The sequence below is a fragment of the Carettochelys insculpta genome, chromosome 6 (genome assembly GCF_033958435.1).
Source record: "Carettochelys insculpta isolate YL-2023 chromosome 6, ASM3395843v1, whole genome shotgun sequence".
In the NCBI taxonomy this organism is placed as follows: Eukaryota; Metazoa; Chordata; order Testudines; family Carettochelyidae; genus Carettochelys; species Carettochelys insculpta.
The window spans coordinates 32,513,101-32,528,491 of record NC_134142.1 but is presented as its reverse complement, the minus strand read 5'-3'; the positions used below and the strand labels follow the sequence as shown (position 1 = coordinate 32,528,491).

Here is a 15,391-nt window from a genome sequence, read left to right as displayed (position 1 = left end):
TTGAGAAAATATGACCCATTACCTTGCAATAGTGTACCTGATTACTCATCTTTGGAAGGAAACTAATGCCTGCAGTCAACATTTGATTTGCTCACCATGTATCTTAAACAATTGTTTGCACTGCATGTCCATTCCTGCCTCTCTTGCTTTCACTATTCAATCGCTAGCCCATTGAGCAATTAGCTGTGTATTCTGTGTTAGAACTAAATTAAGCCCCAGATCACAGCATGTTATATCTCCCCAGCTTTCAAACATACTAACTTGTTCCCCCTGCTGCAAAACACTTGTTGCTAGGACAAACAACCTGCTGGTTGGAAACACATTTCCAACAAAAACAACATTGGTGTTGAACTTTATATTGCCAGCATGCAATAATGAACACAAATGATTGTTAGTATATCGCTATGTGTTTATAAACCCCTTGAAAATGACTGGCCCCATCTAACAAGAATGTTCTTACTTTTCTATAAATTACTGGTTGCAGCTGATAATGGAAAGTGCTTTTTTTTTTTTTTTTTACACAGATGATCAATATCTTTTATCAAAACGGAAACTATTTTGAGTTCTGTTTTTATACTCAGCAATCTTATGACAATGTGTCATAATTTACATTTACAGCTGAACAGCACTAGACCAACTTCAATAGAAGATACTAGTATAGTGTGATAAAAGGATTATTGACTATAACAAGCATATTCCAAACAAATCGCCTTACTGATTAAATGAAATGGTAAGTTGTTTTACAGATGACAATTTTATAGCCATATTTTGAAACTGTACAGTGTGTCATAATCTATAATCACAGCATATCCATTGTAAGTCTAGCTGCAAAATTTATAGGTAGGATCACTGTAGAGAGGTTATTTCACTCCCTTGAGGATACTAGTACTGAAGCTATGTGGGTAGAAATTCACTGAAACATCAGAGTGGTTCATGTGGGGACAAAATGTAAGTCAGGGGGATGAACTATTTAATAACAGACTCTTTTCATTACCTTCCAGTTGTTCTCTCACTAGGAAGCAGCATACACAATGTGATCTAGTTCTTCCTTTTCGTCCCCTCGCCCTGCCCAAATAAAAGCTGTACCAATTGCCTCCTAAACAGATTGTAGCATGAATTAGAAAAGGAGGAATCTGCTAATTCAAGACAATCTTTCAAACACACACAGAAATAAAACATATAGGCATTAGAGGATTCATTCTCCTACACAGTTTTAAACGTTCACTCTTCTGTTGTTCTTTTCCAAGACACGTAATATTACTTTAAATCCACCTGGTTTTATTTAACTGTAGTTTGCATGCATGATACCTTGTTTGCAGTCTAAATTTTGTCTACACTAGAGAGTATGGTCTGTAAGGCAGTTTATGTCAACCTAATAAAGTCAGCAGCATCTACACTACAATTTTTCTCCTGTTACTAACTCGTTTGCTATGTTGATTTAACTCCACCACTAATGATAGGCATACTGCTTAAATTGACATAGGTCAATGCAAGGGAAGTGTAGATACTATGTTGCTTATGTATGTTGGGGTGTATGGGGTGTCCAGAGAGGGGCAGCACCTCTGGTATGGGAACTTGTCGTGTCTCTTTGGGAGCAGTTCGTGCACCTTTGGTCTCCACCTGGCACCCAGCTCTTCCCTGTGGCTCCAAGAAGCCGTAGCATGCAGCGGCCACACCCTGATAAACCGCTTCGACAGGCGGGCTAAACCAGGTGAGAGTAGCTGGCAGGTCTGAAACGTGCAGTGAGATAGGGAATTGCCTATCCCAGCATGCAAAGTTGGCCCCGGCGGATTAGACGGATGAGATCAACAGCAAGATCCAACGAGCAGGAAGGCAGTTCTGCAATGCTCTGGGGAGAGCAGAGGGCATAACAAGGCACCAAAGACAGCATAGCCATCCACTGCAGCCTAGGAAGTCCCAGCCGTGGCAACTTTTCGTACCACTGGAACCAGGCTTCTGAGGTCGAGAGAGTGGAACTGCCCCTGTGCAACGGCATTTCCACTTTAAACATTCTCCCGCACAGGTTCTTTGCACACTCTCATCACTTCTGTCTACCACATCACTGTCAGACACGATGGACTACCTACCTGGACGTATGTTGACTTAAGAGGCCTCCAGGAGCTGTCCCACAACACCCTATTGTGACCATTCTGGTAATGTTTTCAACTCTGCTGCCAGCAGCCAGATATATAAGAAGCCCTTCCCTTGTTAAAAAGTCACACAGTTTTGAGTATTCATTTCCAGTTTGCTTGACATGAAGAGTTACATCTGAACATGCTCCAAATGCACTCCTGACTTAAGTACACAGAAGGCAGTGGATCTCTTGGGGAAAAGAGGTTGTGCAGGCACAGCTGTGATCTAGCTACTCTCCTACTTCCCAGTGTCTCACGAAGGCCAAGGAACTGTGGTAAGCATACTAGAAGGCAAGGGAGGCAAGCAGTCACTCTGGAGCAGCATCACAGACATGTTACTTTTACCATGAGCTTTGTGCTATCCTCTGCAGTGACTCCACCAGCACACCTAAGGGCTCTATGGATATATTGGATGAGCTGCAGTCTTGGGGCAATGCAGGCAACCTGGAGGGTGACTTGTGGGAAAAAGAGGAGTAGGATGAGATTGGGTGACAGATAACCAAGAAATCCACTGATACAGCAAGCCAGGAGTTCTTTGTAACCCTGGAGCAGTCCAGCCAGTTGCAGCACTCAAATACAGGCAAGCATAATGCAGAGGAAGGAACATCTGATAAGAATGCAGTTTTCATAGATATTGTAGAGACAGAGCTTCTCATTTACTATTTTTTATTTGTGTTTCAGGAGGTAGAAAAATAACTAGTGGAGACAGAGTGACTATCTGCTTCTCATTGCCCTTCAAAGCTAGTCAGAAGGGATCCTGTGAATTAGTTTGTGCGCACCACCATGTCGCACAACTCGTCCAAAGAGATCTCAAGGAAACTTTTCTGTAGGTATTCTGCAATGTGTCACCTCAGGCTTCTAGGGATGGCTGACTTATTTATGGTGCTGCAATAAGATACTTTCTTCTTCAAATGCTTGCTCATGTCGATTCCAAATAAGTGTGTACATCTGCATGCACAGTTGTGTGAAGTTATTCCCCCAGCCATACCCAGTGGGCAGCTCTGAAGCCTCCTTGAGTCACACTTTCCTGGTGCAGTATGTACAGCCCTGCTGACATCTTGCCTCTTCAGTTTTCTTTTTACTGCCCATGGTGGTCACTGGGGTGGCTTGTCCCTCTTGCTATGGCAAGTGATCACCTAGCGGGCAATATTTTTTCAGTTTATAATTAGCTTTGTATTAGAGTTTTGATGGGGAGTCATTAGCAAATAAGCCTCCCTGCATGTTCTTTCCCATTCTGGAGTTTGGGTCATGTTTTAGCCTCAAGGGTTTAAACTATGCAAGTCCTGCTAGAAACCTATGTTAAGAGGAGACTGCTATGAATCCTGTTTAAAGACCTTGGGAAAAGCCTACCACACAAAGAGGTGCAAGATCTGAAAAGACTTCTAAGAACTACAAAGTAAATGGACTTCAACCAGAAATTGATTGTCATGGAGTCAGCTCTCTATCCCCAGCCAGCACAGACCACACTGGGCCCAGAACTCAGCAATCAGTGCAGAATGCACCAACCTCAGTGAGAGAACCTGTTGTGCAGAGGAAGGTCCATAGACCCTCAGAGCTATCACTCTCTGGCACTGAAGACTTCTTCCTTTGCAGGTGGTTGGCACTGCTCACATTTGCCAACATTGCACAAGAAGTCCAAAGAGACAGACAGAGGACACTTGCCCATATCCAGAGCAGCAGAATGAGACCTGTGCTAGGATGCTCAGCCCCTACTCAAACTACAGCTTCACAGTGAGGTCCCATCAAGGCCCATACTGGGTGGATCCCCTTCACTGAAGAGCCAGGTTGACATTCCCTCCACACCAGACAGGTATGAGATGGCCTGGGACCTCGTAGCTATGATAGCTTGGCAGTTCCCTGCACCACAAAAAAGCACGGTGCCTTCCAAGAGCAAAAGAGCTATAATGTAGCACTGGATGCCTTCTCCTTTGCACTACTGTAGGGCACCGTCTCAGTCTCCATGATCAGAGTCATCTTTGGACTTGGAGGTGGAGTCACACGTTTTTAAAAGAAACTGACACTGATAGAGGCAGGAAGAGGGGCAGTCAATCCCTATGCAGATTCCCGGCCATAGCACAGTGGCCCTTCTGGATCCCATGGACGTATCACCAAGCCCATGGGTCAGGGTTGAGGTCTAGGTCAGTTGGCTCAGAAAGACAGGCTCCCCAACACCTTCTGTGGGCTGGGAACCACCACAAACCTTCAAAATTGGCACCCAAGCTGGCGCGGAGGCTGGGATGAGAATGGGGCTGGTGCATTCCTGGTACAAGGTATGAGACGTTGGCACAAAGTGATTCCTGAAAACTGGAAAGGCAAGAACAATCTTCCTTCTAATCTTTTTTATCCATATGTGAATTTTTTCCACGTGTGTGCGGAATAATTTTTATGTGCAGTGAGGCATGTGTGCACCACCAGTAGACACAAAAAACCTAGCTGTTGGTGCTCTGATAATAAGCTGGGCAGCATTTGAATCTCTCCTGAATGGCCAAATAAATGCACAGCTTACAGAAAACTCTAGATATGAAGACCTGGTTCTGGCACATGTGCCTTCTTCATCCTACCATCATGAAGAGGTGTTGGGCCTGTCTGCAACACTGCCATTTATGGACAAGGGGTCCCACTAACCTGGGCTTCTAGGCAGAGGAAGTATTGGAGGAGACTGATCCTATGGTGGACAACTTGACATCAGAAACTCCTTCAAAGGTAGCCATACCCCAATTAAGACTGCCCAAAATGCCAGTAAGATAGTATAGCTGATTGCCCATGTCTCTTCTCCTCACTACCTAAGGTGTGGAAAGAAAGTACTTTGTGCCCTCAAAAGGGTCTGAGTATTTTTTAACTCACTCTCAGCCAGGAACATTGGTATTAGTGGCTGCAAATAAAACAGACACACTAGGGCAGCAGGGCCAACACTCAAATCTAAGCATGTGAAGACACTAGATCTCTTTGGTAGAAACTTCTAGTCTACTGGAGAGCTCCAGCTTTGCAATGCAAACCAGCAAGTAGTCCTCAGACACTATTTTAATTCTCTGGCCAAGTTTAAAGAGCTTCCTCCAGCTGAATCCAGATTGGAGTTTATAGCCATCCGTGATAAGGGCCAGGTCACAGAAAGAACCTTTTTCCAAACCTCCTTAGATTCAGCAGACTCAGCGACTTGTACAATGTACACTGTTGTCTTGAAAAGGAGTTCGTGATTACAGGATCAGGGCCTCCTGTATAAGATCCAGCAAATGATGCAACACAGCTTATGCAAGATAGTCACATTTCTTCTACTAGTTATCAAGTCCCTCCAAGTGGAGGCTCAATCTGCAGTTGGGGTGTGTAAGAGTGCCCCTTTCCAAGCCCCAACCAACATGTCTATCGTCACAGATATGTTAGCAATGGGGTGTAGAGCACACCTAGGAAGACACAAGACTCAAGACAAGCAGAACTTTTACTGTACATCAACATCAAGGAGCTAAGAGTAGCTCGCTTTCCTTACCAGACTTTCCAAACCTGTCTGGAGGGCAGATGTGTGTTGGTATTGACTGGCAATGTAATAGTAATGTTCTACATAAACAGTCTGCGTGGTGCTTGCTCTTTTTCCTTATGCCAGGAAGCCTTCATATGTGTGGGATTTCTGCATCACTATTCAAGACATCTGGAGGCACCGTACCTTCTAGAATCTCAGAACAACCTGGCTGACCATCTCAGCAGGTCCTTCCATGGCCATGAGTAGTCAGTCCATCTGCCCAGATGTTTTGAGTAACATCTTCCAGTGGTGGGGAATTCCACAGACAGACTAATTCACAAGGCACAACAGGAAGTGTCTGTAGTTTTGCTCCTTCCTGAATCACAGCCTGGGCTTGATTGCAGAAACCACTCTCTCCTGTTGGCAGGACCACCTGTTCTATGAGTTCCATCTTCCTGCTCATGTGCAAGGTCTGACTGAAGGTCAGGAGAGATTGCATCAATTGTATCAATAGTATTGTGGCCCTGCCAACACTAGTTCATCACCCTTCTACAGCTGTCAGTAGATACACCGATCAGTAGGCCCAGATCAAATTCCCAGTCTCAATAAAGGTGACAACATCACACCTCTCCTAAAATAAGCTTATGATGCCCTTGCAACTGCCTTTTATCTCAGAAGCCTCAATTTGAGAAATGCTGGTCTCCCCCTGATTAAATCTGTATCCTATAGGGTAAAAGCATATGAGAGACTAGATTTCATAGTCCATGATGCATTTTTCATGGCCATGAATTTGGTAAGGCCCTATTGATCAGCCTGCCCCTGATTCCAGATTTGATCATGCAGAACCATGTCCAGCTCCAGCATCCCAATCTCGAGTCTCTCTACTTCATGGAAGAGAAACTACATGGCTAAACCTCTTGGCGTAACACATCTCAAAGAACAGCAGTAACAAGAATGTTAGGTGTCAGCTCCCCCCATACCACTCATCTATTAATTTTACAGGCATCATTGCAGCACACAGCCCAGGAGCATGCAGACCCGGTCTGCAGTCAGATGCATGCAGCAGCTCTTTCCTTGTGCCTCTGTTACCTTCAAGAATGTGAGATGAACCAAAACTAACCGTTACAATGTTGCCAGTATTCCATTCACACAGCAAACACTAGTCCCTGTATGCTTTCTCCCTGTCCACCTTGTGCCAGATCACCCCTTCCCCTTCTTGGGATGTACACGACATGGATGGGAGAAGGCTAGCTTGGCAGTGGGATAGCTCAGTGGTTAGAGACTTCACCTTGTAAGCTGAGGGTTGTGAGTTCAATTCTTGAGGATGCACTTTAGGAGTATGGGGCAAATAGATTTTAAAAAAAACTCGTGAGGGATAGTACTAGATCCTGGTTTAAGGGTAAGAGGCTTGACTAAATGACCTCTTGAGGTCCCTTCCAGCTCCCAGGAGGTGGTGAAGCACTGGAATACGTTGCCTAGAGAGGTGGTGGATTCTCCATCCCTCAAGGTTTTTAAGCCTCAGCTGGACAAGGTCCTGCAGGGACGACTTAGTGGGGGTTGATCCTGCTTGAAGCAGGGGGCTGGACTAGATGACCTCCTGAGGTCCCTTCCAGCCCTATGATTCTGTGAAGGCAATGTGATCAATGAATACCTGGCTGAAATCAAAATATACCACTTTACACTTGGATGCATTAAGGAGAGTGATTTCAATAAAGCCAGGAAATGTTTCTTTCTATGGCTCACAGAAGGGTTACTGGAAAAGCACTGACATTTTTGACAGGGCAGCTCCTCTCCTAGCTCTGCAGTACTGCAGGATCAGGCGTGTTATTTTTGTTATGTTTACCACTATAGTGCATAACTGTGAAGATGCAGACTTCTCTAAAAATGGTGCATGCATGGGTATGCTAGACTTTTGAATACAGGCACAAAATATCATGGGATATAGGTAAAACCACGGGTGGGAGAAATCTGCATCTTGGACAGGTCTACCGTGCAATTAAAAACTAATGGCTGGCCTGTGCCAGCTGACTGGGGCTTGATGGCTTGGGCTAAGTGATGGTTTAATTGCACTGTAGATGTTTAGGCTCCGTCTCGCAGAGGCTCTACGACCCTGTCAGGTGAGAAGGTCAATAGCTCAAACGTCTACACTGCAATTCAACAGTCCCTTCACTGGTGCTCCAGGAGCCTGGAGCCAGCTGCAGGATCTAATGAATTATAGCATACTCTTTCAGGCGAGAGTTAAAGATCAAAATGCAAATTAAATTTCAATTGCCCAAAACCAGAGAACTAATGATAGAAAAATGCTTTAAATACTGAGGATGAAAAACAATTCACCAATAAAAACATTGGGAGAAAGCAATGATAGGGAAACACAGAAGATGTCAGGCCCAGATTTTCAAAAACAGGATGCATAAAACATTAAGCTTCAGAATCCATGTTTAAGCATTTATGTAATTGGCTCTAGAACAAGCAGTGCCACCAGTAGCAAAGACTGTCAAGGTCTCAGGACCCTCAGCAGGAAAATTCAGTTGACAGCTATGAATTCAGAAGCCTAATTCAGGTGTCCCTGTTTTTGGAAAGCTTGCCTTCAAACAAAATTCTACTTATGGAGACTAAATTAAGATGATGAATTTCCTAGAGTTAGCTCTAAAAATCTGATACATTCCGAGAAAAAAATGTGAAAAATTATAATCATAGCTGATGTGAATGGAAAGGGTGAACAAGTTTCAGGTCCCTGCTGCTTTCCTTAGGCCTCGTCAGAATCTATCTTTTGAAAGGAACATCAAAAAATATTCCAAAAGCTTTGTTCTGATAGTATTTGCAAAGCATTATGTACATGCTAAATATATTAAGTAATCCTCACATTGTACTGGTTTAGGTAGGCAAATAATATTTTCTCCTTTTTATACATGAAGGGAGCGAGAGAAGTAGAATAACTCGCCTGAGGACACAATGAGGCATTAGCACAATCAGGATTAGAATTCAGGAGTTTCAGGCTCCTAGGCTTATGCTAAAATCAGTAGACCAAGCTACCTCATGTGTATTTGGCAAAATTGGGCTGATTTTTTTGCCCACGTTCAGTTTGCACGACTAAATGACCAGAAAGCTTTCCTGTAGCTCATGAAAAGACTAGTAGTCTTATCCCTTTAAAATCAATATTCAAACACATTTATAAAGGTTATACATTGAACACAAGTTTGCTATGCAGCCTCCCACAAATGGAGCGCTAACTGTCAGACTAGAGTTAGCGTGGAGGCCCTGAGGAGTTGGGGCACCGCCTCTGGGGCCTGTCCAACCAGCCACTGCTCCAGCTGTCCCCAGTGTATTGCTCAGGTGGAAAACGGCACTGGCTGCTGCTTGGGTGGTTCCTGGAACCAGTTGCCCGAGGCCAACCAAGCAGCAGCTGGTATGACTGGCACTGGGGCTGCCTGAGCAGCTGACTGAGAGTCTGCTGCAGCAGCGGCTGGTGTGCCCATCCACAGGGCTGTCTAAGCAGCTGGCCCCAGGATGTATATAAGTCATATCAAGGTTAAAGGGTCCTACACATATGTACCAGCCTAAAAGGTGTATCAAAAAAAAACCCCACAGGATTTGAAAAAATAAATGAAATCCTTATGATATTCAAATCTGGTATGAAATATTGCAAAACGTGTCATATAATCACCACCTTCCAAAACCACTGATAATAAACAGGTACGATTAAGTACATATTTGACATAGAGGACCACTGTAAATGGGCAATGAATTCAAGAAGCTACAGTTACAACAACATGAAATTTAACAATTATCTAGTTTTGATAACTACTTTTACACAAAACAATAAGAAAATATGGATGGGCATAATTTTTGGAGATACTTATTAGAAAACTGATCACGTGAATGACTAAATGTTCCAATGAGCCAATCAACATGCAGTATGGAGAGTTGCAAAGATATAGATACAGCAATTATATTCTAAAGCATTGTGCCAAAGCACTGTGTGTATTTAACAGCATATAATCATAGGGTCTCATGCTACAAAGAGCCAAGCACCTCTACACATAGGCTATATCTACACTACAGTGATCCTTCGAAAGAAGTTCTTCCAGAAGAGATCTTCCAAAAACTTCTTTTGAAACATTGCTTCCACACACAAAAAAATGGATCAAAAGACTGATCTGCTCTTTCAATAGAGAGCATTTACACAGCACCTGCTCTTCTGAAAGAATGGGACAGGGATTGAAAAATCTGGCACCATGAGTACTGTTCTTTTGAAAGAAGGGCCCAGGGGGCATCTACGCATGTTTTTTTTCAGATTGAAAGAGCACATTTTGTGTAGATGCTCTGTGGGTTTTTTGAAAAATGCTCAGCTTTTCCAAAAAAATCTTGCTAGTGTAGAAGCAGTCATAGAGATCAGGCTGACACGCTGCAGAAGCCATCCTGGAAGACACAATGTCCTCCAGCTATATGTGGCAAAAAACATGCCAAGTGCTATTCATCTATCTGGAGTTCTTTAGGACCATAACTGAAAAAATAAAGAGGGCTTTGTTTAAAATATGATCATATTTTTCAGAAATATTTTTGCATTTATACATTTGCATGTTGTCCCACAAAAATTCTGAAAAAAGTTTACTAAACATTTAAATTCAAAGCTGCAATACATTATACAAAGAGGAAGGCTGGCTATTCCACTAGCAAAACAACAAAAACAAGAAATTAAATACAGCAATTATTATGCATGTCCTTAATATTTTTTCTATTTTTTGCTCTCAGTCATGGAGATTTTTGTTATATAAAAATTAAATAACCTACATACATAACATTTGGCCTTATGGTTAGCACCTTTGCAACAATTTTGCTGTTAGAATAAAAGGGTATACATTAGATTAAATTACAATTTCATCAGAATATCAGTGACCTCAGACTTAGGCATTTTAGCTATTTTAGCAATTGCTGGGAAAAATTAGATTCTTTTTGATCATTCAGAGAAAGGTAAATTAGTTCTTAACACACAGAGCTGTCAGTCACTGGAAAAACGTTCATGCTTCTTTGAATTCAGGGAGAGAGAATCCAAGTGTGTCGTATCAAATACAATAATGCTCAACTAAAGCAGACACATTCTGATAATCTCCACCTTTCACACTCTCCAACCTGGGCCTGATCAACTCCTCCCTCAAAAATACACATAGAATCATAGAACACTAGGACTGGAAGGGACCTCGAGAGGCCATCAAGTCCAGCCCCCTGCCCCAATGGCAGGACCAAGTACTATCTAAACCAGGCGTGTCCAACCCGCGGCCCTGGACAGCTAGTAATGCGGCCCCACAAGATCGTAAACTTTTAACTTTATTATGTGATTTATATACATTAACTATATTATATATTTTATATGCGGCCCAACACAATTCCTCTTCACTCAATGAGGCCCAGGCAAGCCAAAAGATTGGACACCCATGATCTAAACCATCCCTGATAGACATCTATCTAACCTGTTCTTAAATATCTCCAACGATGGAGATTCCACAACCTCCCTTGGCAATTTATTCCACTGTTTGACCGCCCTGACAGTTAGGAACTTTTTCCTAATGTCCAACTTAAACCTCCCTTGCTGCAGTTTAAGCCTGTTGCCTCTTGTTCTATCCTCAGAGGCCAAGAAGAACAAGTTTTCTCCCTCCTCCTTATGGCTCCCTTTTAGATACCTGAAAACCACTATCATGTCTCCCCTCAATCTTCTCTTTTCCAAACGAAACAAGCCCAGTTCTTTCAACATTTTTTCATAGGTCACATTATCTAGACCTTTAATCATTCTTGTCGCTCTTTTCTGAACCCTCTCTAGTTTCTCCACATCTTTTTTGAACTGCGGTGCCCAGAACTGGACACAATACTCCAGCTGAGGCCTAACCAGCACAGATTAGAGCAGAAGAATGACTTCTTGTGTCTTGTTCACAACACTCCTGTTAATGCATCCCAGAATCATGTTTGCTTTTTTTGCAACAGTATCACACTGTTGACTCATATTTAGCTTGTGGTCCACTATAATCCCTAGATCCCTTTCTGCTGTAGTCGTTCCTACACAGTCTCTCCCCATTCTGTACGCATGAAACTGACTGTTCCTTCCCAAGTGGAGCACTTTGCATTTGTCCTTATTAAACTTCATCCTGTTTACCTCGGACCATTTCTCCAATTTACCCAGATCATTTTGAATTATGACCCTATCCTCCAAAGCAGTTGCAGCTCCTCCCAACTTGGTATCATCTGCAAACTTAATAAGCATACTTTCTATGCCAATATCTAAATCATTGATGAAGACATTGAACAGAACTGGTCCTAACAAGACCCCTGCGGAACCCCACTTTTTATACTTTTCCAGCAGGATTGAGAACCATTAAGAACTACTCTCTGGGTACGGTTATCCAGCCAGTTATGCACCCACCTTATAGTAGCCTCATCTAAATTGTATTTGCCTAGTTTTTTTATAAGAATATCACGAGAGACCATATCAAATGCTTCACTAAAGTCTAGGTAGACCACATCTACCGCTTCTCCCCTATCCACAAGGCTCGTTATCTTATCAAAGAAAGCTATCAGATTAGCTTGACAAGATTATTCTTTACAAACCCATGCTGGCTGTTTCCTATCACCTTACCACCTTCCAAGTGCTTACAGATGATTTCTTTAATTACCTGCTCCATTATCTTGACTGGCACTAAAGTTAAGCTGATTGGCCTGTAGTTTCCTGGGTTATTCTTATTCCCCTTTTTATAGATGGGCACTATATTTGCCCTTTTCCAGTCATCTGGAATCGTTCCTGTCTCCCATGATTTTCCAAAGATGATAGATAAAGGCTCAGATACCTCCTCTATCAGCTCTTTGAGTATTCTAGGGTGCATTTCATCAGGCCCTGGTGACTTGAAGACATCTAATTTTCCTAAGTGATTTTTAACTTGTTCTTTTTTTATTTCAACTTCTAACCCTACCCCTTTCCCACTAGCATTCACTATGTTGGGCATTCCTTCATCAGACTTATCAGTGAAGACCGAAACAAAGAAGTCATTAAGCATCTCTGCCATTTCCGAGTTCCCTGTTACTGTTTCTCCTTCCCCACTGAGCAATGACCCTACCCTGTCCCTGGTCTTCCTCTTGTTTCTAATATATTTATAAAAAGCCTTCTTGTTTCCCTTTATGCCTGTAGCCAGTTTGAGCTCATTTTGTGCCTCAGCCCTTCTAATCTTGCTCCTGCATTCTTATGTTGTTTGCCTATATTCATCCTTTGTAATTTTTCCTTGTTTCCATTTTTTATACAATTCCTTTTTTATTTTGAGATCATGCAAGATCTCCTGGTTAAGCCAAGGCGGTCTTTTTCCATATTTTCTATCTTTCCTACACAGCGGGATAGCTTGCTTTTGGGCCCTTAATAATGTCCCTTTGAAAAACTGCCAACTCTCCTCAGCTGTTTTTCCCTCAGCTTTGCTTCCCATGGGGCCTTACCTACCAGCTCTCTGAGTTTACCAAAATCTGCCCTCCCGAAATCCATTATCTCTATTTTGCTGTTTTCCCTTCTACCCTTCCTCAGGATTGTGAACTCTATGATTGCATGATCACTTTCACCCAAGCTGCCTTCCACCTTCAAGCTCTCTACCAATTCCTCCCTATTTGTTAAAATCAAATCTAAAACAGCTTCCCCCCGGTAGCTTTTTCAACCTTTTGGAATAAAAAATTGTCTCCAATACAATCCAAGAACTTGCTGGATAGTCTGTGCCCCGCTGTATTAGTTTCCCAACATATACCTGGATAGCTGAAGTCCCTCATCACCACCAAATCTGGGGCCCTGCTTGACTTTGTTAGTTGTTTAAAAAAAGCCTCATCCACCTCTTCCACCTGGCTAGGCGGCCTGTAGTAGATGCCTACCAGGACATCACCCTTGTTTTTTACCCGTCTTAGTCTAACCCAGAGACTCTCAACACGTTTATCTCCTACGTCCATCTCCACCTCAGTCCAAGTGTGTACATTTTTAATATATAAGGCAACACCTCCCCACTTTCTTCCCTGTCTATCCTTCCTTAACAGGCTGTACCCTTCAATACCAACATTCCAATCATGTGTATTATCCCACCAAGTTTCTGTGATGCCAACGATGTCATAGTTATATTTGTTTATTAGCACTTCCAGTTCTTCCTGCTTATTACCCATACTTTTTGCATTTGTATGCAGGCATCTAAGATACTGATTTGATCTTGCCTCCCTGTTTTGCCCTGACCCTCTTTTCACTCTGACATTGTTGCCCATGCTGCCTCCCATTTCTGACCCATCACCCAGGTTTCCATGTTCTCCACTTACCTGAGGGCTTTACTCCCCTGCCCCTGTCGAACCTAGTTTAAAGCCCTCCTCACTCGGTTAGCCAGTCTGTGTCCAAATACGGTCTTTCCCCTCCTCAAAAGGTGAACACCATCTCTGCCCAGCAGTCCTTCCTGGAATAGCATCCCATGGTCAAGGAAGCCATAGCCTTCCTGGCGACACCATCTTCGAAGCCAGGTGTTCACCTCTAGGATGCACCTGTCTCTGCCTGGGCCCTACCACTGACAGGCAGGATTGAGGAGAATACCACCTTCACCCGTGCCCCCAGAGCCCTGAAGTCACTCTTGACCTGCTCAGCATCATACCTCACAGTATCATTAGTACCCACATGGATGAGAAGCATGCGATAGTAGTCAGAGGGCCTGATAATCCTCGACAACACCTCCATAACGTCTCGGATACGGGCCCCAGGCAGGCAGCATACCTCCCGAGATGAAACGTCAGGGCGACAGATGGGCGCCTCCGTCCCCGACCACCACTACTCTATGTTTCCTCCTCGCAGTGGTGGCAGCAGACTTCCCAGCCTTGGGGGTACAAGGCTTCTCCTCTGCTGCATGGGGTGATTCTTTGTCTCCTGTATCAAGTACAGTGTAATGGTTTCCCAGTACCACAGTGGGAGGGTTCTGAGCAGGGGTTGAACACTGCCTGCTGCCAGCAGTAACAAGCTGCCAGTGCCCACCCTGATCTCATCCTCCACCAGTGGTTTATCAGCTGTCCTGTGTACGGACAGTTACCTCAGCTGTCTCCACGTGAATATTGTCCAGGAACTGCTCATGGAGTTGGATACTCCTCAACCTGGCCACCTCCTGCTGTAGCTCCTCCACCTGTCACCTGAGAGATTCCACCAGCAGGCACCTCTCACACTGGATGGTCCCCCCAGCCTGGATATCAGTGAGTGGGAATTGCAAGCTACAGTCCCTGCAAAGCCATACCAGGATCTGGGTAGAGGCATCCATGGTCAGGCGGTCTGTCTGGCTACAGGCACAGGTGGAGGAGACAGCAGTAGTGGTGGCACAGGTGTTGCGGGTCTTCCTAACCATTGTAGGCCTCCCTCTGTCAAACTCCCACTTAAACTCCCCTGTCTGCAGCTCCCTGTCCGCTTCACTGCCACATGGGAGGGAGAGAGGTCTTCCATGTGGAGATATGTGGAGACCATTCTTTGTGGGTTGTTGTCTCTCCTTTCCCTCCAGATCCCACAAATTCTATGTAAACCACAGGAGCCCAAAGACCTTATCATGCATCCTCTTGCTCTCTGACAGAACAGCTTCCTACGGATCCACTCTGGAGCCAACATATTCTAGGTAGGCACATGAGCCAGAGAATACTTAATGCAGCTACAATTTGTATTTTATTTCTGTGAGCTCTTCCATACCGAAGCACCAGGGGGCTGGGGGGCAGAGGGAGAAAAGAGGGAGGAGTTGTGTACCCCTCTCTCAACCCAACATATTCCCCAGCTAAGGACTGTGGCTCAGGA

General features: G+C 43.9%; 1 protein-coding gene and 1 long non-coding RNA gene across 6 annotated transcripts in view; one reads left to right on the top strand and one right to left on the bottom strand.

Moving 5' to 3' along the window:
- Positions 1–15,391, bottom strand: part of TTC7B (tetratricopeptide repeat domain 7B) — a 265,844-nt gene that overhangs the window by 13,093 nt on the left and 237,360 nt on the right. The window lies entirely within an intron of this gene.
- LOC142014292 (uncharacterized) overlaps positions 1–15,391 on the top strand; it is a 57,385-nt gene that overhangs the window by 36,300 nt on the left and 5,694 nt on the right. The window contains exon 3 of the long non-coding RNA XR_012645912.1: positions 619–730. This is a non-coding gene — a long non-coding RNA (uncharacterized LOC142014292). The remainder of the gene's footprint in view (positions 1–618; positions 731–15,391) is intronic.